We start from the raw sequence: 15673 nt of genomic DNA on the forward strand, positions 1-15673 counted from the left end.
TGCTCGGTCAGCACGAGAGGACCATCCGGAACCTGCTGGAGCAGAACCAGTCCCTGGCGCAGCAGGTGTCCCAACTCGGCAATCAGGTCACCACGCTACTCACGCACCTCTCTCCTGCCGCTGCCGCCGCGGGACCCGCTGCTCCGCTCTACCCTCCGGAATCCAGGAGCACCGACCCGGAGCCGTTTGCGGGGCAGCCGGACCTCTGTCGGGGGTTTCTGTTTCAATGCCGCTCCGTGTTCCAGCAGCGCCCGGCCCGTTTTCCCACCGATGCATCCAAGACGCGTTACGTATGTGGGCTGCTCCGGGGCAGGGCGCTCCAGTGGGCGGAGGCGAGGTTCTCTAACTCCGCGCTGGATACTACGGACTTCGAGGCTTTTATCAATGAGTTCAAGCTCGTTTTTAGTCACCCGCACTATCGTGCGGACGCCGCCTCCCGCTTACTTGACATCACCCAGGGCTCTAGGACGGTGGCGGACTACACCGTGGAGTTTTGGACACTCTCCGCGGAGGTGGACTGGTCCGACAGCGCGCTCAAAGCCGTGTTTTCCAAGGGGCTCCGTGACTCACTCAAGGACGAGTTGGCCTCACGGGACGAGCCCTCGGACCTCAAGGCGTTGGTCACGCTAGCCAACCGCGTCGACAACCGTCTACAGGAGCGGCGGCGGCAGGCTCGACACTCTCCCGTGCGGTCCACGGCCCGCTTCCCATCACCGACTGCGGAGGAGCCCATGCAGATCGGGAGGGCGCGTCTCACGGCCGAGGAGCGCATACGACGCCGTGCGGCGGGGGAGTGCTTCTACTGTGGGCGGAAGGGACACTTCGTCGCCTCCTGTCCTGCCCGGCCAAAAGAGAGAGCCCACCAGTAGCCCTGGGAGTACTGGTGGGTCAGTCGCAAATCCCAGCGAACTGTAATAGACTGCAGCTCCCGGCCACCCTCTGTCTCCGCTCTAGGACTCTGCCTGTCCAGGCCTTGGTGGACTCCGGGGCCGAGGAGGATTTTATCGACCGCCACTTGGCGGAGCAGTGGGGCATCAGCCTGGAGCCTCTGAATCACCCCCTCACTGCTCGCGCCCTTAATGGTTCGCTGTTGGCACGAGTAACTCACGTCACGGAACCTGTTACTCTGCTGTTATCCGGGAACCACCACGAGTCCCGCAGGTTCTATGTTATCGCCACCCCTTCCTCGCCGGTGGTGCTGGGCTACCCCTGGCTTCGGGCCCACAACCCGGTCGTCGACTGGGTCCGGGGCAAGATCGCGGGGTGGAGTTCCGACTGCCATGCTGGGTGTCTGCGGTCTGCCCGGTCTCCTGCGGAGGGGGCTTCCCCACGGAGCGGTCCCGTTCCCAAGGCTCCGGACCTGTCGGTGGTCCCGGAGGAATACCATGACCTACAGGAGGTTTTCAACAAGGACCGGGCCCTCTCCCTGCCTCCGCACCGTCCCTACGATTGCGCCATCGACCTGTTGCCTGGGGCCCCCTTACCTGCGAGCCGCCTCTACAACCTGTCCCAGCCCGAGAGAGAGACTATGGAACGGTATATCCGGGACTCCGTGGCCGCAGGTATTATCCGCCCGTCCTCCTCTCCCGTGGGGGCGGGGTTCTTTTTTGTGGCCAAAAAGGACAAGACTCTTCGCCCCTGTATTGACTATAGAGGTCTGAATGAGATAACTATTAAGAATAAATACCCTCTGCCCCTCATTGACTCGGCGTTTACCCCTCTCCACGGTGCCACTATATTCTCTAAGTTGGACTTACGTAATGCTTATCATTTGGTACGGGTGAGGGAGGGGGATGAATGGAAAACGGCCTTTAAGACTCCTATTGGACATTTTGAATACTTAGTCATGCCCTTTGGACTCACTAATGCCCCAGCTGTGTTTCAGGCCCTTATTAACGATGTTCTTCGTGATTTTCTGCATCAATTTGTGTTTGTTTATTTGGATGACATTTTGATTTTTTCCAGGTCCCTGCAGGAGCACAGACAACATGTCCGCCAAGTGCTTCAGCGCCTGTTAGAAAATAGACTTTTTGTTAAAGCAGAAAAATGCGAGTTTCACGCCGATCAGGTTAGCTTTCTGGGGTTCATTATAGGGCGGGGCCAGGTGAAGGCGGATCCGGATAAGGTCAAGGCCGTTAGGGACTGGCCAGTCCCTACGAATCGGAAGCAGCTCCAGAGGTTTATTGGGTTTGCCAACTTTTACAGGAGGTTTATTAGGGATTTTAGCAGAGTTATTGCCCCTCTCACGAGACTCACATCCCCCGCTCAGACGTTCACCTGGTCTCGGGAGGCCCAGGTCGCCTTTGATAGACTTAAGACTTTGTTTACTTCCGCTCCCATCTTGCATCAACCTGACCCCTCTCGACAGTTTATAGTGGAGGTGGATGCCTCCGACACAGGTGTCGGGGCGGTCCTCTCCCAGAGATTCGACCCCCACGACCGACTGTTCCCCTGCGCCTTCTTCTCCCGGCGGCTGTCCCCAGCGGAGGCGAATTACGATGTGGGGGACCGCGAGCTGCTCGCCGTCAAGCTGGCTCTGGAGGAGTGGCGGCACTGGCTGGAGGGGGCCGAACTACCATTTCTGGTATGGACAGACCACAAGAACCTCTCATATATTCAGTCTGCCAAACGCCTTAACTCTCGCCAGGCTCGCTGGTCCCTGTTTTTTAGCCGCTTTAACTTTGTTCTTACTTACCGGCCGGGGACTCGTAATGTGAAGCCGGATGCCCTCTCCCGCCAGTTCGCTCAGGAGGAGACCAGTGCTGCTCCGGAGACCATCCTCCCCTCGTCCCGTGTGGTTGCCGCTCTCCGCTGGGAGATTGAGGACTTGGTACGGGAGGCCCAGCGCGATGACCCAGCTCCAGGTAACGCGCCCCCCGGCACACTATTTGTCCCTGACTCTGTTCGCTCCCAGGTTTTGCAGTGGACTCACGGATCCCGATTTGCTTGCCACCCCGGAGCCTCCCGCACCCTGTCGTTACTCAAACGACACTTCTGGTGGCCCACCATGGACAAAGACACTAGGGCCTATGTCTCGGCGTGCGAAGTGTGTGCCCGGGGGAAGTCGTCTCACTCCCCGCCGTCGGGATTGCTGCACCCACTCCCGGTCCCGAGGCGACCATGGTCCCATGTAGCCGTGGATTTCGTGACGGGCTTACCTCCATCCCAGGGTAACACAGTCATTTTAACCATTGTTGACCGTTTTTCCAAGGCAGCCCACTTCGTCGCCCTGTCCAAGCTTCCTACTGCTAAGGAGACGGCTGATCAGCTCACCAATCATGTGTTCCGCCTGCACGGCATCCCTACTGACATTGTTTCCGACCGGGGACCCCAGTTTACCTCCCAGGTCTGGCGCGCCTTCTGCGAGGGGTTGGGGGCCTCGGTGAGCCTCACCTCGGGATTCCATCCGGAGTCAAACGGACAGACCGAACGCACCAACCAGGACCTGGAGAGGGCCCTCAGATGCGTGGTCTCCGCCAATCCGGCCGCTTGGAGCACCTATCTTCCGTGGATAGAGTACTCTCACAACTCCCTGGTGAGCTCAGCTACTGGAGTCTCCCCATTCCAGGCCTCGTTGGGGTACCAACCCCCACTCTTCCCTTCCGAGGAGAGGGATCTGGCGGTGCCTTCCGTCCACCACCACCTGCAGCGCTGTCGTCGGGCCTGGCGGAGGACTCGGGCGGCGCTCCTCAAGGCGGGGGCCCGCACTAAGATGATGGCTGACCGCCGGCGCATTCCAGCTCCCAACTATGCACCCGGGCAGTCGGTTTGGCTGTCCTCAAGAAACATTCCGCTCAAGACGGACTCACGCAAACTCTCCCCCCGATTCCTGGGCCCGTTCAAGATTGACAGGATCATCAATGACTCTGCAGTACGACTGCAACTTCCCCCCTCGCTCCGCATTCATCCAACATTCCATGTCTCACAGATCAAGCCGGTCCGTACCAGCGACCTTTGCCCTCCTTCCGGTCCCCCTCCTCCCGCCCTACTTGTCGATGGTCACCCAGCCTTCTCCGTCCGGCGGCTCATCGATGTCCGCCGGAGGGGTAGAGGGCTCCAGTACCTAGTGGACTGGGAGGGCTACGGACCTGAGGAGCGTTCATGGGTGCCCAGGGCCCGCATCTTGGACCCGAATCTGGTGAGGGACTTTCACCGCGCCCACCCGGATAAACCTGGGGGTCCACCGGGAGGTGTCCCTTAGGGGGGGGGTACTGTCACGGTCCCTGCTCTGCTCTCCTCGTGTCCTCGTCTTCCCCCCTCCCTCACCTGTCTGTCTCCGGAGCGGGGCGGAATCCGGACTCCTCCCACGCGCACCTGCTCCCTATCAGCGCAATCAACGCCACCGGCCGTGGATAAGAGGGGTTCGGACGAGTCACTCGGCGCCGGAACGTCCGCGTGTTTCACGTGACTATACTTTTGGCTTTGCACTTTTGGCTTATGCTCGTCCTCAGTGTCTCATTGGAATCCTTTTGTCCTGCTCTAGATCTCCGTCCCAGAACCTGCTCCGGACTACCCCAGCACCCGCACCTCCGCCCTGGTATGTCCTGTATCCCCACTGCCGTGCACTGTGTCTCCCTACGCTCACGAACCTGCACCCACGCTCCCCAGCTACGTTGGACCTATGAACTCTGATCTATATGGACATTTCTATGAACTTTGTTTTTGATGAACACTTATTGTGATTAAAGACATTATAAAACTTTGTGAGTCTCGCTACTCTGGTCCTTACGCCCCGCTGGTTACGACACAGAGCTTAAGTTGAGATGGGGCCCACACAATTACTCCTTGATTTTTGTGGCGTGACGGTTGGACAATGTTCTCGGGTCACTGAAACAACTGATTCTCAGATTTTACATTTTGAGATTTTGAATATTGATTGCTGTTTGGTTTATGGAAGTATGCTGAATGATACACAAGATTTAATTGATATCCAAACAAACAACAACAATGTAACTGATTATTGATTAAGTCTTATGGTAAACAGTCTCATTTTCATCTAGAGCTTTTCCACCTTCAAGGCACTCAAAGCACTTTACATCAAGGAGCCTCTCACATTCATACACCAGTGCACACAGACACTGGTGGGTTAAGTGGGTCAGTCGATTTGACCACTCAACCAATGATGTTTATGTTGAGAGCGGGATTCAAACCATCAACGTTCAGATCAGTGGACAAACTCTCTGCCAACTGAACTACTGTCGCTGCTAACTTATGTTACGGTATTATACAGTGAGTCACTTTGCTAATTATAAACTATTTATGTGGGAGGCCTGTTTATGTTGGAAAAGTGACAGAAACACAAGAATATGGATCCACTGTACACCGTTAGAACATTATGTAATCAGCAAGACAATGAGGACGGTTGAAGATGTTTTGGTCCTCTTTAGTCACAATGGGAATGGACAAGGTCAGGAATGAGTCCATTAAAGGGACAGACCCATGTTTTTGAGATAAATGAGGTTTGAACAAGAAGAGAGGAGTGTTCGTCCACTGATCCAAAGGTTGGAGGTTTCGAATTCTGCTCTTGACATAAAAATAGGTCTGGGTACTTTTTCTTACTTGAATACTTTTTAACTAATTATTCCTGTATCGTCATTATTTATGGGTAAACTACTATTTTTTGCAAAGGGCCATGTTTTGTATCCAGACACGTGGCAGTGGGCTGGACCAACAGGATTATTATTTGGTAAGTGATAGATGGAACAATCATTTTTGTGGGTACTCTTTCTTTGGACTAGTGGGACTTTTGTTATTTTTCTGTTTTGCAATGAGATTTGAGCTGTGGAAGATTGAATTAATAACTTCTATGACTCATTAAATATAAACAAAAGTGTTTCAGTTTGCTATTTATTTATTGCAGCTCATGTTTTTAAAGATATTATACTTTTTTTTTTTAAATAATCCTTCTGCTTTAGAGTTGTGTCAGTGGCATACAATTAATTTCAGTATTATTGTCTATATTTTCTTAAGCAATATATCACACTTCAAATGTTGTTATTGTGACCAGCCAAAGGAACAAATGTTCATATGTAAATGCCTGTAATATAAAATATAATCTATTGTTACACTGTAATAAATGCTATCAAAAATGTGCAGGGTCCACAAAATGTCTAGATCTGATCTAAACAGTTTACAAACTGTTTTTGGTGACTGTAGTATTTCAACTTTTTCCAAGGTTGATTAAGACTGATTAAGACTCCGTTACTCAGGTAAAAGTACAGGTACCAAATTGCTCAAATTATGAAGTTGATAAAAATAAACCCTCTGCCTTTTCAGCAGGTCTCAAACAGTTATGAAAAATACTTTTACTTTTCAGTCCAGTTCAAAAATGTAGTGGAGTAGAAAGTACAGATACCTGGTCTCAAATGTAGTGAAGTAAAAGTAAAAAGTCTCCACTTTAAAATCTACTTAAGTAAAGTACAGATGCCTAAAAATGCTATGTAAGTACAGTACTTCACTACTTTTACTTTGTTACCTTCCACCACTGTCTATAACAAATTCATCGATTGAAATAAATAGTTTTTATCATTCCTGAAGATTCATATTTATTTAAGGAGCAAATTGGGTAAACAAAATAAAGACATCAAGCTAAACTAACTGGGCCACATGGAGTAATATTAAGCGAGCCATGAATAATGGGCTGTATCTAAACTCCATTTCATATGACATTTATTTGTCATAGTAATAAATGCGTTCAGTTCCACTCCCATTTGCAAAAATAGAGAGCATACATGTACAGTGAATGCTTGAATAACTCCAGATGGATTTCCTGAGGTTATAATATTCTGTGATGCTGCCTCTTGGTGTGAGGTAAAAGATTAGTTTCTGACGACTATTTGTTATTTATAACCCGGGATCCTTCCTCTAAGCTGTCAGACGTAAGCAAATCACTGTGCGTCAGGGAGGAGTGGCTCAAAGTGATGCCTGTGCTGTGAAGTAGACATATACCATTTTTTTGTACCGTGAATGAAAGGAAGTGTTTAGCTGAATTAGCAGGGTTCAGAAGTTGGAAGATGACTCACTCAAAATGATTCATTTTTACCTCGCTTTGGTTGGATTTTAGCAGAGAGGCCCATACAGAGGTAGGACAGAAATACAGAGGAGTAGATTAGAGTTAAAATAGCAATATTATAAAAAGCATTCAAGAGATCCGTCATATTATTTATATTTTTGACCTTGGTGGTAATTTTGTATTTTCCAGTCTTGTCTTAGTCTTAAATAGTGCTTTTTCAAACACTCAAAGTCGATTTACAGCTCACTGTTCATTCATTCCATACTCAGGGGTGGAAGGCTCATTTTGTTGCCACAGCTGCCTTGGGTCAGACTGATGGAAGTGAAACTGCCAATCGCTCGCTCACACATCAGATTCATGCGAGGAAAGTGGGTGAAGTGCCTTGCTCAAGGACGCAACAGTGAAGGTTCAAAACACTGACTTTTGGGTTTGGGGACAAGCAAAGTTGGGAGTAGAACTGATATAAACTTTCATCTTCATTAAAGGTAATTAGAGTCACAAAAAAACAACAAAATATGCACCACTATGAACATCATGGAGAGAAGGGAATTTTTGAACTTTGAAATGATCAATTTAAAGCTTCTATTGTTCACGTTGCATTACACTCACAGAAAAACATGTATCTATGGTGTAAGAATGATAAAAAATGAGGACATTTGCCTTAAAGATTAACCATTTAAAACAAAATATTATGTTTGCATAGGAGAAAATTCACAAAACACTGCATATAACTAAAACCAGAGACCTGTGAATACAGACATGTAATGAGTGTGGCACAGCAGAGTGTAGATCCTGATTATATGATGCAAAAGGATGAAAGACAAACAACAAAGGGAATGATAAGGCATCTGTCCCAAAAGACAAGAAAAAACAGAACAAAATGAATGTGTTTAGAAGAGTCACTGAAAGTAAAGGAAGCTAATAATAATGAAGTGAACATATTGCAGTGATCCACAGAGCGTAATGACAGTCCTCAAGTGACTGTAAACAGCTCATAGGCAACACCATTTAAGAAAATCCCTTAGAGACACTGCTTTTCACACCAGTAAAGAAGAACGCATTTTGTTCCACTACAAAAACTAATGTTACAAAGCTTCAAAACTTTGTAACATTAGTTTAGTAGTGATTTATTGTGTTATTACTGTGCAATAACTCAATAAATCAATGAAAAATCACATGCATATTTGACTAAAAGATGTTGTGCTAACAAAAAATGTGTTACTTTTAATTATCTCTATGATCAGACCAGAGGGCCTTGTTTATAAAAGAGCGCATCAAAATCTACTTGAAAAAGGTCATACGGACAAAATGCAAATTTCACGTACAAATGCTTTGTATGCACGGCGAACTCTGCGCACATGATCCTACCTCACATCACACTCCTTTTAATGCCTCATTTTCACCATAAAAGGGAATGAGCTTTACCTAAACATGAGCCGATAATAAGCGGATTTGATTGACACACGGGGGCAAAGAAAAAGGAGCTCAGAGTGTGTGTGCAAAGGGGACATGGGAAAACGTGGATGTGTTTAGCTTCGGCCACGCTGTAGCTACACACACACAGCGGTCCACAGGTTTAAGAGACAGAGCCACAGTGTGTGAATGAGGAGGGAGGGGTCAGTGGCAGGACTTTGATTGTCTTTTTGCCGCTTGCTTCCTCCTTGGATCAGCTGTTGGAGAGGGTCAGAAGTGTGTCCAGAGATCATTTCATGAGAGGACACAGTGATGCTGCAGGGATCATCACACATCAGCATCAGCCAATGCCCATGCAGGATGAGCGTGCACGAGCATACATCTTTATTTCCCTCTCATGATCGTGACAAAAAATTATACTCAAATAAACTGAGATTTCTCGTTTTATGCGTAAGGGCGTATGAACGAGGCCCCAGGTGTCTGACCCTAAGACTACAAGATCATATGAGTTCACACAATTACAAATATTTTTTACAATTATCTGTACAATAGCAGATTCATTTTTTCTATCTACGGTTGTCCATATTCATCTTTATAATGCCAAGAGAATAATGATGTTGACATTGACTCTATCGCCCGATTAATTGAGGAAATGAGTAAAGGCCTCTATAAAAGCTGCTGGAGAGGCTGTTGTTATCTGGTGAGAGAGCAGTGCCTTCATACCTAAAAGGTCAATAGTCATTTATAATACATTGGCATCTGGGCTCTGCAATTAACAACTGAAAGAAATAAACTGAATCTGGAGCTGTTTACACATCCAAAACTGCTCTCAAATGTTTCTTATATTCTAAAACAGCCATTCCCAAAGTGCAAGAGCATTAATACATTATGCTGAGGGCACTGTAAATTTTGTTGTGGAGGGCCTGCCTTATGCTTGTCTCCATGGAAATACTATTGCTTTGCCTAGAATGTTTCACAGTATAGCATTAAACTTTAAACTCATTGCTTAAAAATACCAGGGAATAAGAAGCACTTTTATTGTGAGTGGCCTCTCCACAGAGCTAACCTATAACTCCAGTCACATGCTTGTTTCCATGGAGATAGATGAGTTTAACCCTTTAAGGACTGAGCACACTATGGGCCAGTATAGGTCACCTATACTTATATTTTTGTTAGCCATAAAAATCATATTAAAGGAAGTATCAGAATTTACTGCATTTTTTCACACATCTACTTCTATTTTACACATCCATCCGTATGTTTTCTTTTACGCATCAAATAAATGACAGGGAAAATCCTCGCAGCACCCGCGCTCTCATTCGTCACCTTCGCGGAGCAACAGAGGCAGATTATCGTAACTGACGGAAAAATATTTAAATAGCCCCGTGCCTCCGCTTTGAGACACCGTTTGAATTTACATGAGAGCACGACTGGTTGCGGAGTTACGCTGCTGGAAAGTCCACATCGGCGACGATAGCCTTCGACGTTATAGGGTTAATGCTATACTGTTCCAGGCAAACCAATGACATCTCCATGGAAACAACAGGTGGTGGACACTCCAGAAAAATGACTTCTGCATCTTTATTTACAGTCTCTGGCAGTACATCTCACTGTCGGCCATATTGGATGCTGCACCGTGGTCACATGTTTTTATCGTTAAGGCCCAAATCCCAATCCACTATGAGAGTGTAAGCAGATCAATGCACAGATTAAGCGTCAAATCCCTCACAAAACCAAGAACTGCCCCAACACAATACTGAGAGGGGCCGATAATGAGAAAAGTTACAGCTCTGGCTCAGGGATCAGGGGCAGGGGCCATGTTGGATCAGACTACAGTGTGTTTAAGGTGAATTAACAGGAAGTCTAGAGAGAATCAATATATCATAACATATATCATAAAAAATCAATTATGTATAGGTAGTCCTGACCACACTTGGAAGCCCAGTGGACCTGAAAGGATGGGTCAAATCCAGAGGACAAATTTACATACAGGGACAGGTACCTTTCTTCTAACCAGCATAAGGCCCGGATCACCAGGATAGGCCAGGATAGCAGTTTAAATCATAAATCAAAGCACTGAAAAGTCTCAATATCAGCCAGTCATTCTCACACACACACACACACACACACACACACACACACTCATTCACCAGTGCAAACACACAGGGAGGCAATGGGAGAGAAGTGTCTTGCCCAAGGACAAAATGGTAGCATACATTATTAGTACGGATCAAACAGCCAGCCTTAGCTCTAGAGGTGGGGAGATTATTGAAATATTGATAATGTTGTGAACGGTGTTTTGAAGATGTGTAAGAAAATCCAGTAAATCATCTATAATACAAAATGCAAAGAAGTTGAAATGACAAAAAACAAAACCCAGAACATGCACAAAATATAAAATCCTCCAGCTAAAGTAGTTCTGACCAAGCCTGGCTCAAAGTGCAGATATCTGTTTGCAATGGATTCATGTCTGTGATAAAAATGAAATGTTTTAAAGTACTGATCAGTTGTCTGGAAAGGGGAATAGATAACATATGATTACATTTCTTTTTGCTCCTTTTCATTAATTTTTTGTATGTTTAAGTCTTTTTATATTTTAAGAAAGATAAATACATCTAGACCTTAACCTTAGATGAAGTGCAGTGCTACTGAGGATATAGTTATGGACTTTTAAACCACACTAAGAATGTATTTCTAGGCCACCTGTTCTTCTCACAGAAATGCCATTTGAACAAGCTGCTATTTACAGCCTCTTCTGTCCTTTTCTCATTACAACCAAACCTACTTTTGAGGATAACCAATTCCAGTGTTCAAATAGCTGCATCAGACACCTTCTATTTACTCCACTGATCAGATCTGCGGAGAGTGGTGCCTCTGAGTTCAACCTGAAAGCCTGTAATCGCCCTGGCATTAGCAGTAACAGCACTCTTTCAAAATAAAAGGCTCTTAGGTTTAATAACCACTTGGCTTTCAAAGTAATGGCGTCTTTGTATTTTGTATTTTAGTCGTCACAGTACTACAGTAATACAGGCTTCATTTTAATACTACGGAATAGGGTAAACATTTTATACCGATTTTAATACCGCAATCATGAAATGGATCAAATACAAAAATGCTTCTATTTTCAAATATTAAACATCTTTATGTCACAATGTGGTCTTAAACTCATTGCAATGATTAATGAGCTGTAATCATTAATGAGTAATTTAATGAATATCCAGTTTGGGTAATAGTTTTAGTATTAATTAGTATCTGATTTTTGATACTTTTGACAGCCTTCATTTGAGCACATTTCTCTATAAGTAGCAATAGCAAAACATTATAATCTTTCATCTATGTGGGGGCATCTTTGACCATATCTACGGGTTTTAGCTTCCTGTTATATGTGATTTTTGAGGACTTGTTTTTACCAGCTGTGACCCAGTAGTTTACAGGGTTGTTCCACCGGCCTCCTGCTGGTCCCAGAGTCAGGACTAAACATGGAGAATCAGTGTGTCAGTTTTATGCAGCAAAAAACTGGAACAGTCTTCCTGAAGATGTGAGACAGGCCTTTACAATGTTTAGCTCCAGGCTCAAAACTGTTCTGTTTATCTGTGCGTATGACTGAAAGGGTTTTATTCTGCACTCTTCTCTTTTAATGTTAATTTTATGATGATTATTTATGTTTTGACTTGTTCGTATTGTAATCTTAATGTCTTTCTTATTCTGTAAAGCACTTTGAATTCCTTTGTGTACAAATTGTGCAATACAAATAAACTTGTCTTGCCTTTTCTTTACTTTTTAAAATATTGTTTAGGTGAATGCATCTTTATGGACGTGTTACAGACTTCTACACAGACATGGTGGATTATGCTAAAAACTTCCCTTTTTTGCTATCCATTTACAAGCTAGAAGCCTACTTGACTGGTGTGGTATAAAAAATACAATCGGGCGTTTCTTAGTAGGAAATCCTCACAGTAAAATAATCAAACATCTCTTCATGTTTTGGTTTTGTTCTTCAGAGGCGGATCGAAGTCCCACGAAGCTGGATCTGTGTTTGTGGACTAAAAGAACAAGTGACAATAATACATTTCAAAGCACCACAACAAATAGTAAAAGTAGGACAGGACATGTTGCGACATTATAGTTGTTATGATTCAAAGCCATTGATGTCTTCAGTAAAGAAGGTCGCTTAAAGAGCCAATGTTACACTATTTTCTGATCTGTTATAATGTTGTTTCCTCATCACAAACAGACCTGGAGTTGTGTTTTGTTTCATTCACGCACATACCCTGCATATTTAGGCTGATTTCTTCTTTCACACAGAAAACACTCTGTTCCACCTTGTAATGTCATGTGGTAATACTGGCTCCACTGTGTTTTTAAACTCCACACACCTTCACTAGAATCACTTGATGATTTCAGCCCTGGAATTGCCCGTCTCCATTAGACAAAGGTAAATGGTAGCTGCTAACTTGAAAACTACAGCTTCATGACATCACAAGGTGGAACAGCATTTTCAGATGTAATAATCTAATCTAAGAATATTACTCAAACATGTGTGAATGAAAAAAAACACAACTCCAGGTATGTTTTTGATGAGGTAACAATAATAAAATGACTCAATATATAAATACTATTATCAACAGAAAAGAATAATTATCTGGTTATTAAACTTAATCTCACAAAGAACAATCAGACATCGATTACTCTGGAGTCTAAACAATCAGCATCTGCATTGGCCATCAATCGATCTCTACCTACAACGTGCAGTGATCAGAATATGGATCAAATCACCAACCTTCTGGTTAGCGGGCAGCTCTATCAGTTATAAGTAGCATTTTGACCTCTTAACAATCAAAGAGACATGATCAAATTCTCATTCAAATAGCTACAAATGTCTACCATTATTTTACTACAAACGATTTTATCTCAACAGACAAGCTCAATACATTTTTAATTACTCTCTGTCTAAACCACGGGGAAGGCCATTTTAATTATCCTTTCTGTGTGACGAACAAGCTCGTGCACGAACTCTCATTCTAATGAAACAATAGCGCCTAAAAAAAGTCACAGACACCAATCAGACTACAGCTTCCACAATGCACCTGGGTTTTGGAGGCAGACACAGAGTAGTTACATCAGGTTTGAGTGTCCATCTGTCAAGTCCAGAAGTCAGTCTCTCTCTTAACTGTGCAAGGAAGAAGTTGTACACAATAACAATAAGATATATTTTACTTTTTCAGGCTCTTAAATAAAAATAAAAAAAACTGTACACCAAAACGCTCTCTCAAATTCAGCCTAGAACAGATGATGTATTGTTCCCCCTTTGACATTATGTAAGTCGTCCTGTAGGTCTGCTACCCAAAGTGGTGAAAATTTTTGGACGGTTGCCATAGCAATTAACAAAGACTCAAATCAAGATATTATCTTTTGAATTGTAAAACTTGTCCAAATCAACCAGAGCAGGAATAAATCATGAGACAGCAAATCAATAGACTATCTTCCAAACCACTACATGCTACTATATGCCATGTATTGCTTAGTCCCAATACGTGATATTCCTGTTCTTGCCTTTAGTCTTTCACTATTTACATTTAATGCTGCAAATCTGACACAACTATAGCGTGCCACTGCCAACCTACTGAGCTCAACTGTTCAATAAGCTGTTAAGGACCAACTGTATTATTGACCTGCTGACCTAAACCCAACCAACAGTTTAACTACAGCTGGTCAGTTCTGGCCACAGTGTCCTTCTGATACCACATTATACTCTCAATAAAATAACATCTAATAACATCTGTAAATGGTAAACGGTCTTTCAAGTCACTCTAAGCGCTTTACATCAAGGACCCACTCATCTATTCACATATATTCATACACCAAGGTACGCAGACATTAGGATTGAGGAGGTTTAAATGTGTTGCCCAATGACACAGCAACAGCATTCATCTGTGTCAGCTGGAATCACATCACCAACCTGTGGGTCAGCGGATCTGACCACTCAACTAATGCTGCTTATATCAAGAGCAGGAATCGAACCTGTAACCTTCGGATCAGTGGACAAACACTCTGCCAACTCTACCAGCCACTGTGTGTATCATGGCCCGATATGTCCACTGTAATCATCTGATGTCATAATATTTTTAATGGCTCATAACTAATAGGCTGATACAAATTTTAATACTATTTGCTTTTCTATAAATAAGCCAAGTCTGCAAATTAACATGTCAATATAAAAGTATGCATGTATAAGCACAATGTGAGCTTCCATTTCTAATCTAACCCCAAATCCTTTTTTGCTACTATGTCTTCATTACATAACATAGCCTATAGATCCACTGCCACATATTTCAATGGGCGCAGACATAATTAAAAATCAATAGTAGTAAACTGGTTCAATGTTTACGCCGGGGCTCAGCAGACCATTTCAAGTCCACGCTACAATCTCAAGACGTACCAAAGCCACGGGGTCAGAAAGGACGTTGTCTCCTGCAAAGCTCTGTGTTAAACCAGCCAGGAACACAAATCTAGGCAAAAGGTGAACCACTTTCCATCGTACGCGTGCAGAAGTTCGCTTTTGTAGTGAATAATTAGTCTGTGATTAAATAATAATGCCAGCACCACGCTTGTTCCCCGAGGGTCAGGTGCACAGTGTCAGCCAACCTCCGCGCATCCATCTGACGCAAGAGTTATTAACATTTTGTGCATGGCATATGGAACAATCGTGGCTTGGCTTCTATTTGCGTCGATTTTTAGGAAAGATACAGAGCTCTGGAAGTTTAAAGCAGGCATGAGACGCATATGACATTGCGCGATAGAACGGAGCGCGCCATTGATAGAAAAAAAAAAACTCACTCACCACCAGAGAAGTGCAAATTTCTCCACACCGCTTTTGCCTCGCGTGCGCTGCGTTTTACGTCGCTGTGTCCCGCTACGTGAACCTTCCAAGTGCGTCCCTGTCATGTGTTTTTCCCCAGTAAATCTTGCTTCAAAAAGTGGGATGTGAAAAAGTACTCAAGGTCCGCCTACCGCGTGCAAAGCTTTTCAATTGTGTTGTGTGTAGCCAGTCTCATCCACAGCCTGCCCCCTCCTCTCCTCTCCTCTCTCTCCTCCTCTCTCCTCTCCTTTCTTTCTTTCCTCCTCGTGCGTCCCTCGTTTATTCGTTCAGGTCTTTTTTGGCACGAGGGTTTGTAAATGACATGCGCCAGTTTGTGCTTTGGTCACACGGTTTAAAGGTCAAGTGCACGAGGGCGCTGTATTAACCAA

The 15673-nt window shown here is 44.8% G+C and overlaps 1 protein-coding gene across 1 annotated transcript in view; it reads right to left on the bottom strand.

The window, feature by feature from the left end:
• The window catches only part of LOC117370483 (sodium-coupled neutral amino acid transporter 3-like), a 59555-nt gene extending 44096 nt beyond the window's left edge, over positions 1–15459 (bottom strand). Inside the window, exon 1 of the mRNA XM_033965917.2 lies at positions 15267–15459. The gene's annotated coding sequence lies outside the window, so the exon portion shown is untranslated. The remainder of the gene's footprint in view (positions 1–15266) is intronic.
• Positions 15460–15673: the final 214 nt, after the last annotated feature.

This window comes from Periophthalmus magnuspinnatus, chromosome 5 (assembly GCF_009829125.3).
Source record: "Periophthalmus magnuspinnatus isolate fPerMag1 chromosome 5, fPerMag1.2.pri, whole genome shotgun sequence".
NCBI lineage: Eukaryota > Metazoa > Chordata > Actinopteri > Gobiiformes > Gobiidae > Periophthalmus > Periophthalmus magnuspinnatus.